Below are 12328 nucleotides of genomic sequence, written 5' to 3' on the forward strand. Positions count from 1 at the left end.
TAAGGCTGAGCCTTTTCCTCTATCTCAAAAACACAAAACAAAAAAAACAGACCATAAAAACCCCAAAGAATCAAACCAAACTTCCAGAATAATCTCCAGCGACTCTCTTAGTGTTTGTAGAGATGTTTCATTTATCAGTTCCTTCTGTTTACAAACAAAATAAGAAAACTGCTTGAACTGGGAGAGTGCTGTAATTCCCAGAGAAGCTTGGCCAGGAACACAGTAAGAAACTAAAATGTACTGTCAGATGGACAGTGGCCATCTTGAATGTTTCTGTAGGTTTTTCTAGGTTAATTTGACATAGCAATAGCTTCAGAGCCTTGTTCACTAAAATGCACAGTGTTTCATAGCTAAAGCCTTCTCAATTGCTATAATGGCCCTAAGAGTAGTCAAAATACAGACTTCTGAATCCATACAGGGAAGGATCTGTTTGTTGTACACGTATACCAGTTCCTGTAGGGGAAACAAGAGACTCTACATGGCCACCAGAGGCCTTCAGCCGCTGTTCCTCCAACAGAAGAGTTTAGAAGGAAACAGATCCCAGCCCAGGGGACTCACCTGTGGCAGCAAGTTCAACACCATTGTCTTATCTGTCAGTGTTCCCTTTTGGGAAATCCTGTTTGTCTTCAGCTGATCACTTTGAATTATGGAGCCTTGGAAATCTGTCAAGGGATATCCAGTTCTGTTTCTTTTTGATTCCTTTCCATGTGATGCAGAAGGCAAAACAAGAAGAGATTCTCTTTTGTAGCTTGGAGATCATAGATGGAGTGTACACTTCTTATAATACCCAGGAAGAAACTGTTGGGATGCTCTGCTATCCAATTCTAGGCTTGAATTATTTGAGGGCATCATCATCAGTTTCAACTGTTTCAAGGTCACTGTGGTAATACTGCTCAAGTTGTCTCCTTCATTCCTCAAAACTGGAGCGAAAATTGGAGCAAAATTGGAGTTTCTTTATCTTCTTGGCTCTTACTTTCATTTGTCAGTTATGAGACAAAAAATATTAATAATGAAGGCTGTTGCTCTGAATACAGAATTTTCTCCTTGTTTATTTTCTCATCGCATGGGGAGTATTGTTGGAAAGCTAGTGATCTGCTACAGCCCAGCTTGCGTTTGAGTATACTTGGATGACGATGCTAGTCTGGGTAAAATGCTTCCTAAAGACATCATTCAATTGATTTATGTGATCTTAAGGTCATTCATGAAGAGCCTTAAGCTCTTGAAAAACAGTAGGAGAATTGTTAGATTTGAGTCCAGTGTTTATACCAATAAAGATTCCAGACCGCTGTGTGCTCCATTTGTCTGCTAGCTTAGTCAGAGTATGTCACATATCCCTTCTTACTTGCCATGCATCTTGCCAGACTGTCAAGATGCCATTAATTGATAGTTCCAGGCTCTGTGGAAGCACATCTGGATTATCTTCTGCAGAAACTAAAACAGAGTAAAAATAGAGATCTCTTCTTTTCACATGTCTTTAGAGGGGTGTTTGCGTTACTATGTTTACTGCAGGGATCCAGAAGTAACAACAGACAGCAATGCAGGCATATGTTATGTTTCCAGGCAATATAGCACAACATTTTTTGTTTTATTGATGGATCATTCATATCTGGACTGATGGATTCGTGGCTATCATTGCAACAGTAGCGCTGTATTATTAAAGGTTGCAGAATGCTTTAATGTCAGATAATCAGAAATTTCCTAGCCCTCTGCAAATGGACTTTGAAAAAAGTCTTCTGCAGGAAGATGTATCTTTAAATGCTTCTTACTGATCCGAAGAGAAATACTTTGCTCTGCGTCAGGGATTTGAACTTTGACTTCCTGCCCTGTTCATCTCACAGGTAATTAAGGTATTTCTCATTGATATGAAGAATCCTTGGGAAAATACTGATTTTCAACCACAATGCTGATTGTGGTCCAGCTTTGGTCAAGACAGCTTTTAATATGCTTATGTGATAAACCCTTCAGCTCAGCTCCCATTCATGTGGTATACTGTGTTATATAAAATGTAGAAGAAACTTGGCAGAAATATGTTCTGGCAGAGATAATTGATTAATTCAAGTCCAGAACATTATGAAAGAAAACAGGTAAATCTCTGTTGGACTCAAATTAACGGAAACATGGAGAAGGTTTTTGCGTTGAATTGCCCAGCCTAGTGATCTGTAGAAGCCCTGATCTTTTTACTACTTTGAACGTCATGCTGATCAGTGGTTTGGATCAGTATACTCTTCTGTCCTATAATTGGTCCTTTCTAGCAGCCCACCACAATGTTAGCTGGCTCAGTAGAACCCCTTTCTGAGTCTTTAGTTATGTTGTGTATAACAATATTTTTATGGTTGCTATTGCATTGGTATCCATAACTTGAGCTTAAGTGAAATACAACATCTGGGATTTTATAAGAGTATAAGAAAAATCTATCCTAGACTGAAGATTCACCTTATGTTTCTCTCAAGCTTTTAATAACGATTATGTCTGATTTTTTGATATGGTGTTGATCTGTTATTTCAGGTTTTCTTTCCAAGTTGCTTTCAAATCAGGAAACAAAGCTGTCCATCCTTCCTGTTAGGAGGATTCTTTAATTCTCCCTGAACAGTATGACGTCTTTCAAAAATGCTTCTTAGGCTGTCTTGGAGATGGAGATAAGACTTACAACCATGTGGACTCTTGGACAACTTTTGAGCGTATCAGTCTGTCCTAGGTCATGTTATGAGATAGCTTGTTGCATGTTGTCTATTCAGTGGCATCAGTAGCTGCTCACCATTTTTTTTATTTTTAAATAAAAAATTTACACATGGATCAGTTCACTTTCCTGATGGTTCTTAAGTGATGCCACAGTATTGCTTTCTGCTGTTAGAAAGCTGTCCTTTAAATAGTTAATGCTCTCTTAATTGCAATGACTGCTTGCAGTCACCAGATGAGTGCTTATCACTGAGTGTACGGTTCAAGAAAGAACAGCTCTTGCCCTCAGTTCTTCCGTTTGTGAAGTACATGTGGATACCAACACTTGCAGCTTCTTTTGGTTTCTGTGGAGTCAAATATTGGATTGTGTATTGGCCCAATTCCTTTGCTGCCTTGTCTTTGGGAAGAGCATCAGGATTTGGTAAGGACCCAGTGCACACTGCTAGTCAAAAAGTAGACAGGAAGTCTGGTATATGCAAAACATTTATTTTGAAGATTTGCATGTATGTTAGGGGAAAGAGCACTCCACAGATAAGACTGATGCACAAGAAGCGGGGGAGAAAAAAAAAAAACTTTTGTTTTACTGCCTGGATTAAAAGTGTAAAATTATGGAAATAATAACTTATCTGTCACAGAAATGTAAACACTATTATGTTTAAAATTTTCTTGAGGTATTTGCTAGGGCTGTTCAGTGAGTATTTTACTGATTTTTTTTTTTTTTTTTTTTTTAATATGTGTGACGTAAGAGAGGAAGGATTTGCTTATCAGTTAAGTAGTCTTGAAAATCAGTAGCATTAGTGAAAACACATATCCAGTCTCAAGTGCTGGTTAATGAAGGCTTGCATAGCATACAGTCTGTCAGCAGTTCTTTAGTCCCTTATACAGTTCGTGGAAGGAAAACTCTTTGATCCACTGCACTTCCCTGACCAGACTGAGTGTGGAGCAATCGGGATCTCATCTGAGCATTTGGCAGCTGTAGGAGAAGAGTTTGATAAACTGTTTACTGGGCAACAGGCTACAGAGACTCTATCATGAAAAACTCCTTATGGAAAGGAAGAGCTGGGAGCGTGAGGGATGGGACTGATAACTATGATGGAGTGGCTGGATGACAATGGGGAAAGGGTTAGAAAAGGTTAGGGAAGTAGGAAGCTGGGCAGATGGCAGTGAGGACTGGGAAGATAGGGAGTGTTTTACTGGAGAGCAAGACGGCGCTGTGGTTATTGTGGAGAAATACTGTGATAGAATTAGTTGACCTGTCTTCCACGGAATCCTAGATTCATGTTGTGATGTAAACGATGACATACAACACTGCTCGATATACTTTTTTTAATAGTGGATTTTTTCTGTTCAGTTTTCTGCAGCTTTTGTAAGTCAGAATTAACAAGATTAGCATTTTTCAACAAATAATCTTAGGTTCCCTCTCCATTCAATACAGAGAAAAGGAAGAGTCCTTACTCTGAACTTTTGGAGGAACCTGCTTCCCATTACCTATAGAAGGAGCCTGGCAAGACCAGTCTTAGAAAGCTCAAGTTAGCTTTTCTGAATGTCCCCTTTTAGTGGCAGAGCTAAAGTTAAACTTACATAGTCACCAGGTTCAAATATTCCTACGCTGCAAATAGGTGTCTTAAACATACAAGGTCCTTCAATTTTGCCAGCTTCTCTAAAAGAATTTGAAAAGGCATCCTAAAGAATAGTTTCACTTTTAAATATAACTTAAACATGAATGGATCTAGCCTGTTCTACTTCAGCTTTGCTATGCAGAAGCAGTTATTAGGAGAATGTGGGAATGCATTTAATTAATTTGAAGTACCCATAAGAATTTAGTGGAGTTGGAGCCTAGTGTACTGGACTCTGAACTGACTCATAATGCCAGAATGAGATCTTGGAGTTGTGCTAGAGAGATGAAATGCCAGCTAAACGCTCAGTAGTTATCACATAAGCAATTACTAGAGAAGTTGTCAAGAACCCATCTGAGAATATAAGTCCATTTCAATGCCTGTATGTATGCAGTTTTGATATTTCCATCTCAAAAAAACTATAACAGGACGAGAAGCTTAAGGTGTGGGATGGCTTATATATGTGAGACAGTATTCAACCTGAAAAAGTTGATGGAGATGATTAGGAATGGGGAGGTAAAAGAGTGAGAGAGGTTTGCAAAATTCTGGATGTGTGAAAAATGTGAATTGGGAGTTGATTGTCTCTTCTAGTACAAGAGCTGAGGGCATCAAAAGAAGTAACTGTGAGAAATAGTAAAATATGGAGCTCCTGGCTACAGAACACTGTGGACGCCAAATGTTTGTGGAATTACAACAGCGTTGGACAAACTGAGGGAAGAACAACCTATCAAAGGTCATTATATCAAAAAGAAATCACTTTTGGCTCAGAAGGTCCCTGAACACAAAATAGCAGGGGCTGAGGGTTTTATAGGAGAGTACCACTATATAATACCCTTTCTTAAATTCTTCACTAACCACTTGGTTTAGACCACTGTCTTGGACAAAATGTGGGGTTATGTGCATTTTCCTCTGATCCAGTATGTTTGCTTCTGTGTTCAGTGTATTTCCTAGTATTTCCTTAAAAGTAATGTCAAAAAGAGAAAGGTAGGTAGTAACTCAGCAGTCTAACGTAGCTGTTGAACTACTGCTGTAGTAATGGAAGACTGCTGTTAGATTTCCTCCTAAACCCTTTTTCCTGCAGACTAAACGAGCCCAGTTATTTTAGTCTTTCTTCATGTGTTGTATGCTCCAGCCCTCTAACTGTCTTAGTACCCCTTCCTGGGACTCTCACCTATGTGCTGATATCTCAGATGGAGGCCTGAAACTGGACATGGTATTCAGGATGTGGACTAAAAATTGCTGAGTAGAGGAGACTAATCTTTTCCCCGATCTACTGCCTGTGTGATCCCCTGTGTGGTAACAGTTTGTTGCTGCAGGGATGCATTGCTGCCTCTTGTTTAGCCTGTCCGTCAGGATCCCCAAGTTCCTTCTGTCGGGTTGCCACCTAGACAGGTGGTCCCCAGCTTCTGTTGATGTATGGGGTTATATTCCATACCAGGTGTAAGACTTTGCATTTGTCTTTGAACTTCAGGAGGTTTGTATCAAGCCATTTCTATGGTTTTTTGAGATCCTTTTAAAAGGCTGCCCTGCCATTTAATACATCAGTTGCCTCCCATTTGGTGTCATCCACAGTCTTGCTAAAGGTGCAGTCTGTCCCATCGCCCAAGCCATTGATGAAGATAGTAAATCATATCAAGCTTTGCTGAATGCCACTCATAACTGGCTGCCAGGTAGGTGTTGAATCATTAACTGCTAACTTCGCGCATGACAGTCTAGCCAGTTTTTCACTTGTCTTGTAGCCCACCCATCTGCTTTTGAGAACTTGCTGCTTCTCCCAGTTTGTTATTTTGGAAGCTCCTTATAATATTGGGGCTTGGCAGGGGGCAAAGCTAAACCATTTCCTGCCAAACAATCTTGGGAGTTTAAAAAGTGCCATAACTGGAGATGTTTTCTCCTGTTACAGAGACTGCAGGGTACATAATGCGTGAACTCAGATGCTCTAGCCACTTGAGTGACAAAAAGAGGAACGGGTGGTAAAATTTCATCTGGCAAAAGTTCTTTGTTGTGAAATGCTGCAGTGGGAATTGCTCTTGAAGAACGGGAACTTCCTGTTACTGAGCTGTGAAGTATTCCTTGCCTGTCTCTGGTTCTGGGTGGATGCTGTGTAATCTCTCTGTCTGCAATTTGTGAAAGACAACTTTCCTGAAAATTTTTAATCATAGATTTTCACTTTGAGAAAAATTTTGAATAAGACACTGTTCTCTGTGAGGTGTTTGCAGGAGAATTGCAGGGTGTTAAATTTTCACAATTAACCTGAGTTTGCAGGAAGGATTGTAGAATACCTTGTGAAATCTTTCATAATTTGTTCTCAGGATAATGGTAGGAAGCTCTGTGAGCAATTACATTCTGTATGGCATAAAAGGCGGCAGTGATGTTAGGTACACGGAGATCTGAAACAATGTAAAGAGCGTGGGCACAAAGAGCTCACCAGTGTCTTCCTGCTGATTCAGTCTCGGTTTAAGTCTGTAGAGTGGAAGAGGACCCTATGCCCGCAAAGCTAGCAAGATATGAACTGCCGTGATCTCAGTGGGTTTTTGTTTATGTTCTGAAACCTTTTAAGTGTTAATGTTATCTTCTGTTAGTAGTTGCTTGATCAGACACATCTAGTTAATATTCATGTCTCAGCCTCCAATGCTTTGGCCCAGATAACACATAAGGATTATTAAAACCAGTTATCATATAATGAAACTGATACTGAAACAATTCTGTCCTGTTTGTTGCTAAAGGAAAAGATAAACTGTAGATCACGTGTCTTGTTCTTGATTAACTAAATCCAGTTTTGACAAATAAGGGAGTTTGAAGGCACTTTGTGATGTTAAGCTGGGTATTTCTGCTTCCTTTAGCATTCTTGCTGTTTGGAGAACGTTTTTAGTTTTCTTTCCTGTTTCAGCTCTGAATGTGTTTTTGCTTTATTCAGTTTTTTGGACTGTTCTTCCAGGTGATGTGGCAGATGGAGGTGTGTGTATATAGTGATATCTAAAAGAGAAAATGTTGCTTGTGTATAGCTGGTTTAAGCCCATCTACATAATTTGTCTAAAATAGCAACTTGAACTTGTTTTCGTCCAATAGATTCCTTTCCATCCTTTCCTCAAGTCTGAGAATGCTTTTGTTTTGGGAAAGGAGGGACCCATGGAGTGTCTTCATGGTGGCAGCAGAGTGCTGTGCTTTGAGGTGATGTTTAGAGCAAATAAGGGGCTGGGCCTGGACCTGGAAGATAAAACTGCACTGCTGAAGTTTGCACTGAAGATGTAGATGAGGAAGAGAAGAGGAGGAACAAGAGAGAATCTGTAACGATAACTTCAGTAATGATGAGCAGTCATGGCCTGGTTTGGCCATGCCTTAGCCATCTTCTCATTACTGTGTTCCCAAATGTTCATAACCACCATGTCTTTGTTTCCTTTGGGAGCCGCTGTTGTAAAACAATTTAGAGACAGCTTCCTCCTTTTTAAACCAGGCTTGCAGTGGTTTGCTTTTTGTCGTCTTTTGTGTTACCCTTTGCAACTAATCCATAGTTGTGGTCTTATGTAGTATTAGTTCAAAATAGTTTCCTGCAAATATAGCAAGTTAAGACAGCAAGTTAAACTTTAAGTTTTTGGGGTTTTTTTTGTACTGTAGAACTTCCTCAAACTGCAAGTGTTCTGATATGTTTGCCTTGGCAAACTTGTGTTACTTAGGTAGCATGCAATGACATGTTATACCTGCTAGCTGGATTTTTCAGTTGGTTTTATGATTATGTGAAAAGGTAGCAATAGGAAAGGCACCTGCCTTGCAATAAATGAGGACAACTGATACATATGTTTTTTTAAGCCCAGGTACATGTGAAATGTGTGAGAAGTAGCTGAGCAATATTCGGCAAGAAGCATTTTTGTCTCTAATGGAAAGGGTGGTATTGCTGTCTGCTAACCTGGCTTCTGAAAGGAGAATTTCACACAGCATATTACCATGAGTGATAATACCTCCTAAACTTGAAGCTTTACACCCACACTTCACAACAGAAAGGGGAAAATTAAAATTTTATTTTTAATTCTAACAATAAATTTTAAGGACTTCTGCAGTTGTACCATTCTCTTCTCTTGAGTTTTTGGATTCTCTTGCCTTTAAATGGCTTGATGTTCAAATCTAATGATACAAAGTTAATAGGATACGTAGGGCTTTTGATCTCCTGAAACTTTATCCATTTAGCTTCCCATGGTTTGAAATGAGTACTGAGATATTGTTTGAATATTTTAGTTTAAATTGGAAGTGCAAAAACTGGTATCAGTGCACGTAATGTGTGTGTTTTGCTGAGCTGATGGGATTTCTATTTCTCCAAAAATGTTACTTTAATTCTTAATCTAAAGACCTAGTTGCATTTATAGATCGAAGTTATGGATGTCCCTTTAGATATTTGATTGGTCTTGGATCTTAGCATTATGGAATTAGTGCTATGATGCATGTGTTTACCACTTTCACTTTACAGCTGCAGATAAAAGTGTTAGTTTACTGTAATTTAGAAACTATGTGGGTTTTTTGCATGCTGTGTATTGGGAGCTTCTTGTCATAGAGAATTACTGACTTTGCAGTATGTTTTAGTGCTGTTCCTGGCTAGCAGTTTTCAAGGTGAATTAACTTTTTTTCAAATATTGGAAAAGATCAAAGGTGTTACTATCAACATTAATCTAACTCTCTTCGTGATGGTGGCCATGCATATTCAGGTGACAGCCACTTGACAGCCACTTTCTGTTAAGCTCTAGATCTTTGAGGCTAAAGCTATCTATAGCAGTGTTGTGGTTTAACTCCAGCTGGCCACTAAGCACTACACAGCCACTCGCTCACTTCCCCCCCCCCCCACCGCGGTGGGATGGGGGAGAGAATCGGAAGGGTAAAAGTGAGAAAACTCGTGGGTTGAGATAAAGACAGTTTAATAGGGAAAGCAAAGCAAGGAATTCATTCCCTCCTTCGTATGGGCAGGCAGGTGTTCAGAGATCTCCAGGAAAGCAGGGCTCCATCATGTGTAACGGTTACTTGGGAAGACAAATACCACCGTCACTCCAAATGTCCCCTTTCCTTCTTCTTCCCCAGTTTTATACACTGAGCATGACGTCATATGGTGTGGAATAGCCCTTTGGTCAGTTGGGGTCGGCTGTCCCAGCTGTGTCCCCTCCCAGCTTCTTGTGCACCTGGCAGAGCATGGGAAGCTGAAAAGTCCTTGATTTAGTATAAGCACTACTTAGCAACAACTAAAACATCCCTGTATTATCAACACTGTTTTCAGCACAAATCCAAAACATAGCCCCATACTAGCTACTGTGAAGAAAATTAACTCTATCCCAGCCAAAACCAGCACAAGCAGACAAATGGAGACAAGCTTTTTCATTCTTCTACTTCTTGAAACACAAGGCTAACTTTCTAATTAGTTTGGTTCATCTTAATACCTGCAAACAAGGGGGCACAGTAGATGCTGCTTAGACTGTTATGTGTTCTCCAGACAAGTTTGTTTTCTGTAATATTTTTTGTAGGTCAGATTTTGATCACAGGAAATTGCTGATCTCTGTTCTGTGTTGTTTGAAACAAAGAAGGCGGAGGGGGAATGTTCCTTTTCTCAAATTCTTCATTTCTGCAATCTGATGTTTATTTGCTTTTAAGTTTTCAGGTTGCTAGTTCTGAGGTTGTTATAGCCGACATACCATAAAGCAGTATGCTATTGGGCTTGCACTTCTAGCATGCTAACAGCCTGCCAGGTTTCCTTACAGGAACTGGCAAAAGACTTAATGACTTCTTTGTGAGTTGTTTTGTTTTTAATCCTAGACAGATAAGCTGGAGATATTGGGAGAAGCTATGATCCACTTGTGCCAAGACTGTAAAGTAAAATTGTTAAAAATTTTGAATAACTCTTTCTTCTTCCACCACCCTGAATAAATTACAGCTGAAGGAATTAGGGCTAAAATGAGAATAACAATTGGGTTTTGATGACCTGGCTTAAGTCATTTAGTGAGTTTATGTGAAACTTTTGAACTGTGATTTGTGAAGATGTAGGTCACTACTTATTGCTAGTAAACTTAGCCAGGCTGGACAGACAGGACATAATGTTGTAGTGCCACCAGAAGGTTTTCAAAGGATATTGGTGGGAGTCTGTTGGCACATTGTAAAATGTTGATCCTGAGTTAGAAACGACCCTTCTGCCAATGCTGATGATTAAACTTTTCTAGGCATGATTAAACTTTTCTAGGCATGATTAAACTTTTCTAGGAATTTCTTCTACAGTGGTGACTTCTTCTATAGTGGTGACTTCTAAATTCTTTCGTTTCTGGGTTCTCAACCTACTGTTTTAATCATATGGCCAGCCATATGTGAACTATGATATGGTTTGTGACTAGTAGTAGAACCATCTTGAAATGTGTTTTCTGAACTCCAAAATTAAGCTCCTAAGTTTGCAAAATAGCTTGTCAACAGTTCAGAGGCTATTCAAAGTGTAAACCAGTGAGTTGCAGAATGTGTTTCCCAGGGTGTTGGAATGACACTAAATATTGATTGAATCACTTCCTTGAAGCTCCATCGACTTAGGCTAAGGGAGCTTGTTTTGTTTTTATGTGCTTCGAATAAAATACAACCAGCAACTGTAAATAACCTTCTAGGTACAGTTTGGCCAAACTCTTTCTGTCAGTGTAACCAGCCAAAATATTAACCAGCACAGTGAGAATCACAGCTGTTAGGCAATATATTTCTTGTGCTGTAGTTATAACTTTTTTTTCATAATGGAGCAGAAATATTATGTTGATTAGGCATGTTATCTACCTCATTAGTAATCTTCATTGGCTTCTAAAAATTGGGACTACTTACCCAGAGGATATTAGTTAGCCATTTGGTAGTTCAGACATGAGATTTCACAAACTTCACTACAGAACTGATAAAATAAGAATGGTCTAGCCTGGAAAGCCACAAGGGCTGGGGCTCCTCCAGGCTGCTGAACTAGTCATAGGGCATAAGCATAGTCCTGTGCTTGACAGAAAATAAGGAAAGTGCAAAAGAAAGTGTTATGGCGTTGGCACTGCCAGAAAAGGTGAGCTGCTTTTCCCATTTTCTCTGGGAAGAAGGAGGAGAGAAGTGATGGGTTAAAGAAAGTGTCCTGTAGTGATCCATCACTTGGATCACACTGAATAGACTGCAAACACCATGTGAATCTACTGAGGTTTCTAGTTTAGGGCATGTGATACCTTTCAGTTTATTTACATAATAGTTTCTAGGACATTGTTGAAACTAATAATTTTAAAGACGTTAAAACTTGTATTTGAATTTTTGTTGAAACTTTTATTTTTCTGTAGAATGACTTACTTCCTTGCCTGCAGCTGTGTTGTCTGTAGAAAGTCTTGTGTGAGGAACTCCAATGTATTGGCAAAAATACACTTTGAAACTAGTTGATTTGCCATTCACAGGACCCTTTTTTGTTGAGCTAGGACTAACGACTTCACAACTATCAAGTGATTCCAGTGCTCTTGAAGTGTTTCTGACTGTTACAGCAATGATTACGATTGCAGTATACTCATGCAGGCAAAGGCATATGTCCTATATTTTGAGAGTATATGAGTCATTGTTTCTAAAATTTTGGTGAGAAGGGCAGCTGACAACTATTCTTGACCTGGGTTTTCGAGAGAGGATACCACAAATGCAGTGTGGTCGGATTGATGTGCCCTATATTTGGAGAAGCTTTAATTTCCACTTAACGGTACGTGTGAAGACAATGGAATTATGTAGCTGTCTCTATCTGGATGCTTTATCTGTATGCTAGCTACCTAAATGGTGATTTTTAATTATTCATAATATAAACAGTATCTAGTGTCTGAGGAAAGAGGAGAACAGTGGCGGGACTTGATTAATGCAAAATTTAATGAAACTCCTGTTCTTGTGCAACAAGAAGAGATCTATGTTGATGATCCAGCGATTTCAGCTTTGCCCTTTGGATGATTTGTCCATGCACTTATACATACAGTCTGCTTCTGTAGCAGCAGCTTACACTTTCTGTGAATTAAAGCAATTTGCCTTCTACACAGATACCATAT

The 12328-nt window shown here is 39.4% G+C and overlaps 1 protein-coding gene across 9 annotated transcripts in view; it reads left to right on the top strand.

Annotated features, from left to right (window-relative positions):
• BIRC6 (baculoviral IAP repeat containing 6) overlaps nucleotides 1-12328 on the top strand; it is a 190681-nt gene that overhangs the window by 3751 nt on the left and 174602 nt on the right. The gene's annotated exons all lie outside the window — the stretch shown is intronic.

Source organism: Mycteria americana, chromosome 3 (assembly GCF_035582795.1).
Source record: "Mycteria americana isolate JAX WOST 10 ecotype Jacksonville Zoo and Gardens chromosome 3, USCA_MyAme_1.0, whole genome shotgun sequence".
Classification (NCBI taxonomy): Eukaryota; Metazoa; Chordata; class Aves; order Ciconiiformes; family Ciconiidae; genus Mycteria; species Mycteria americana.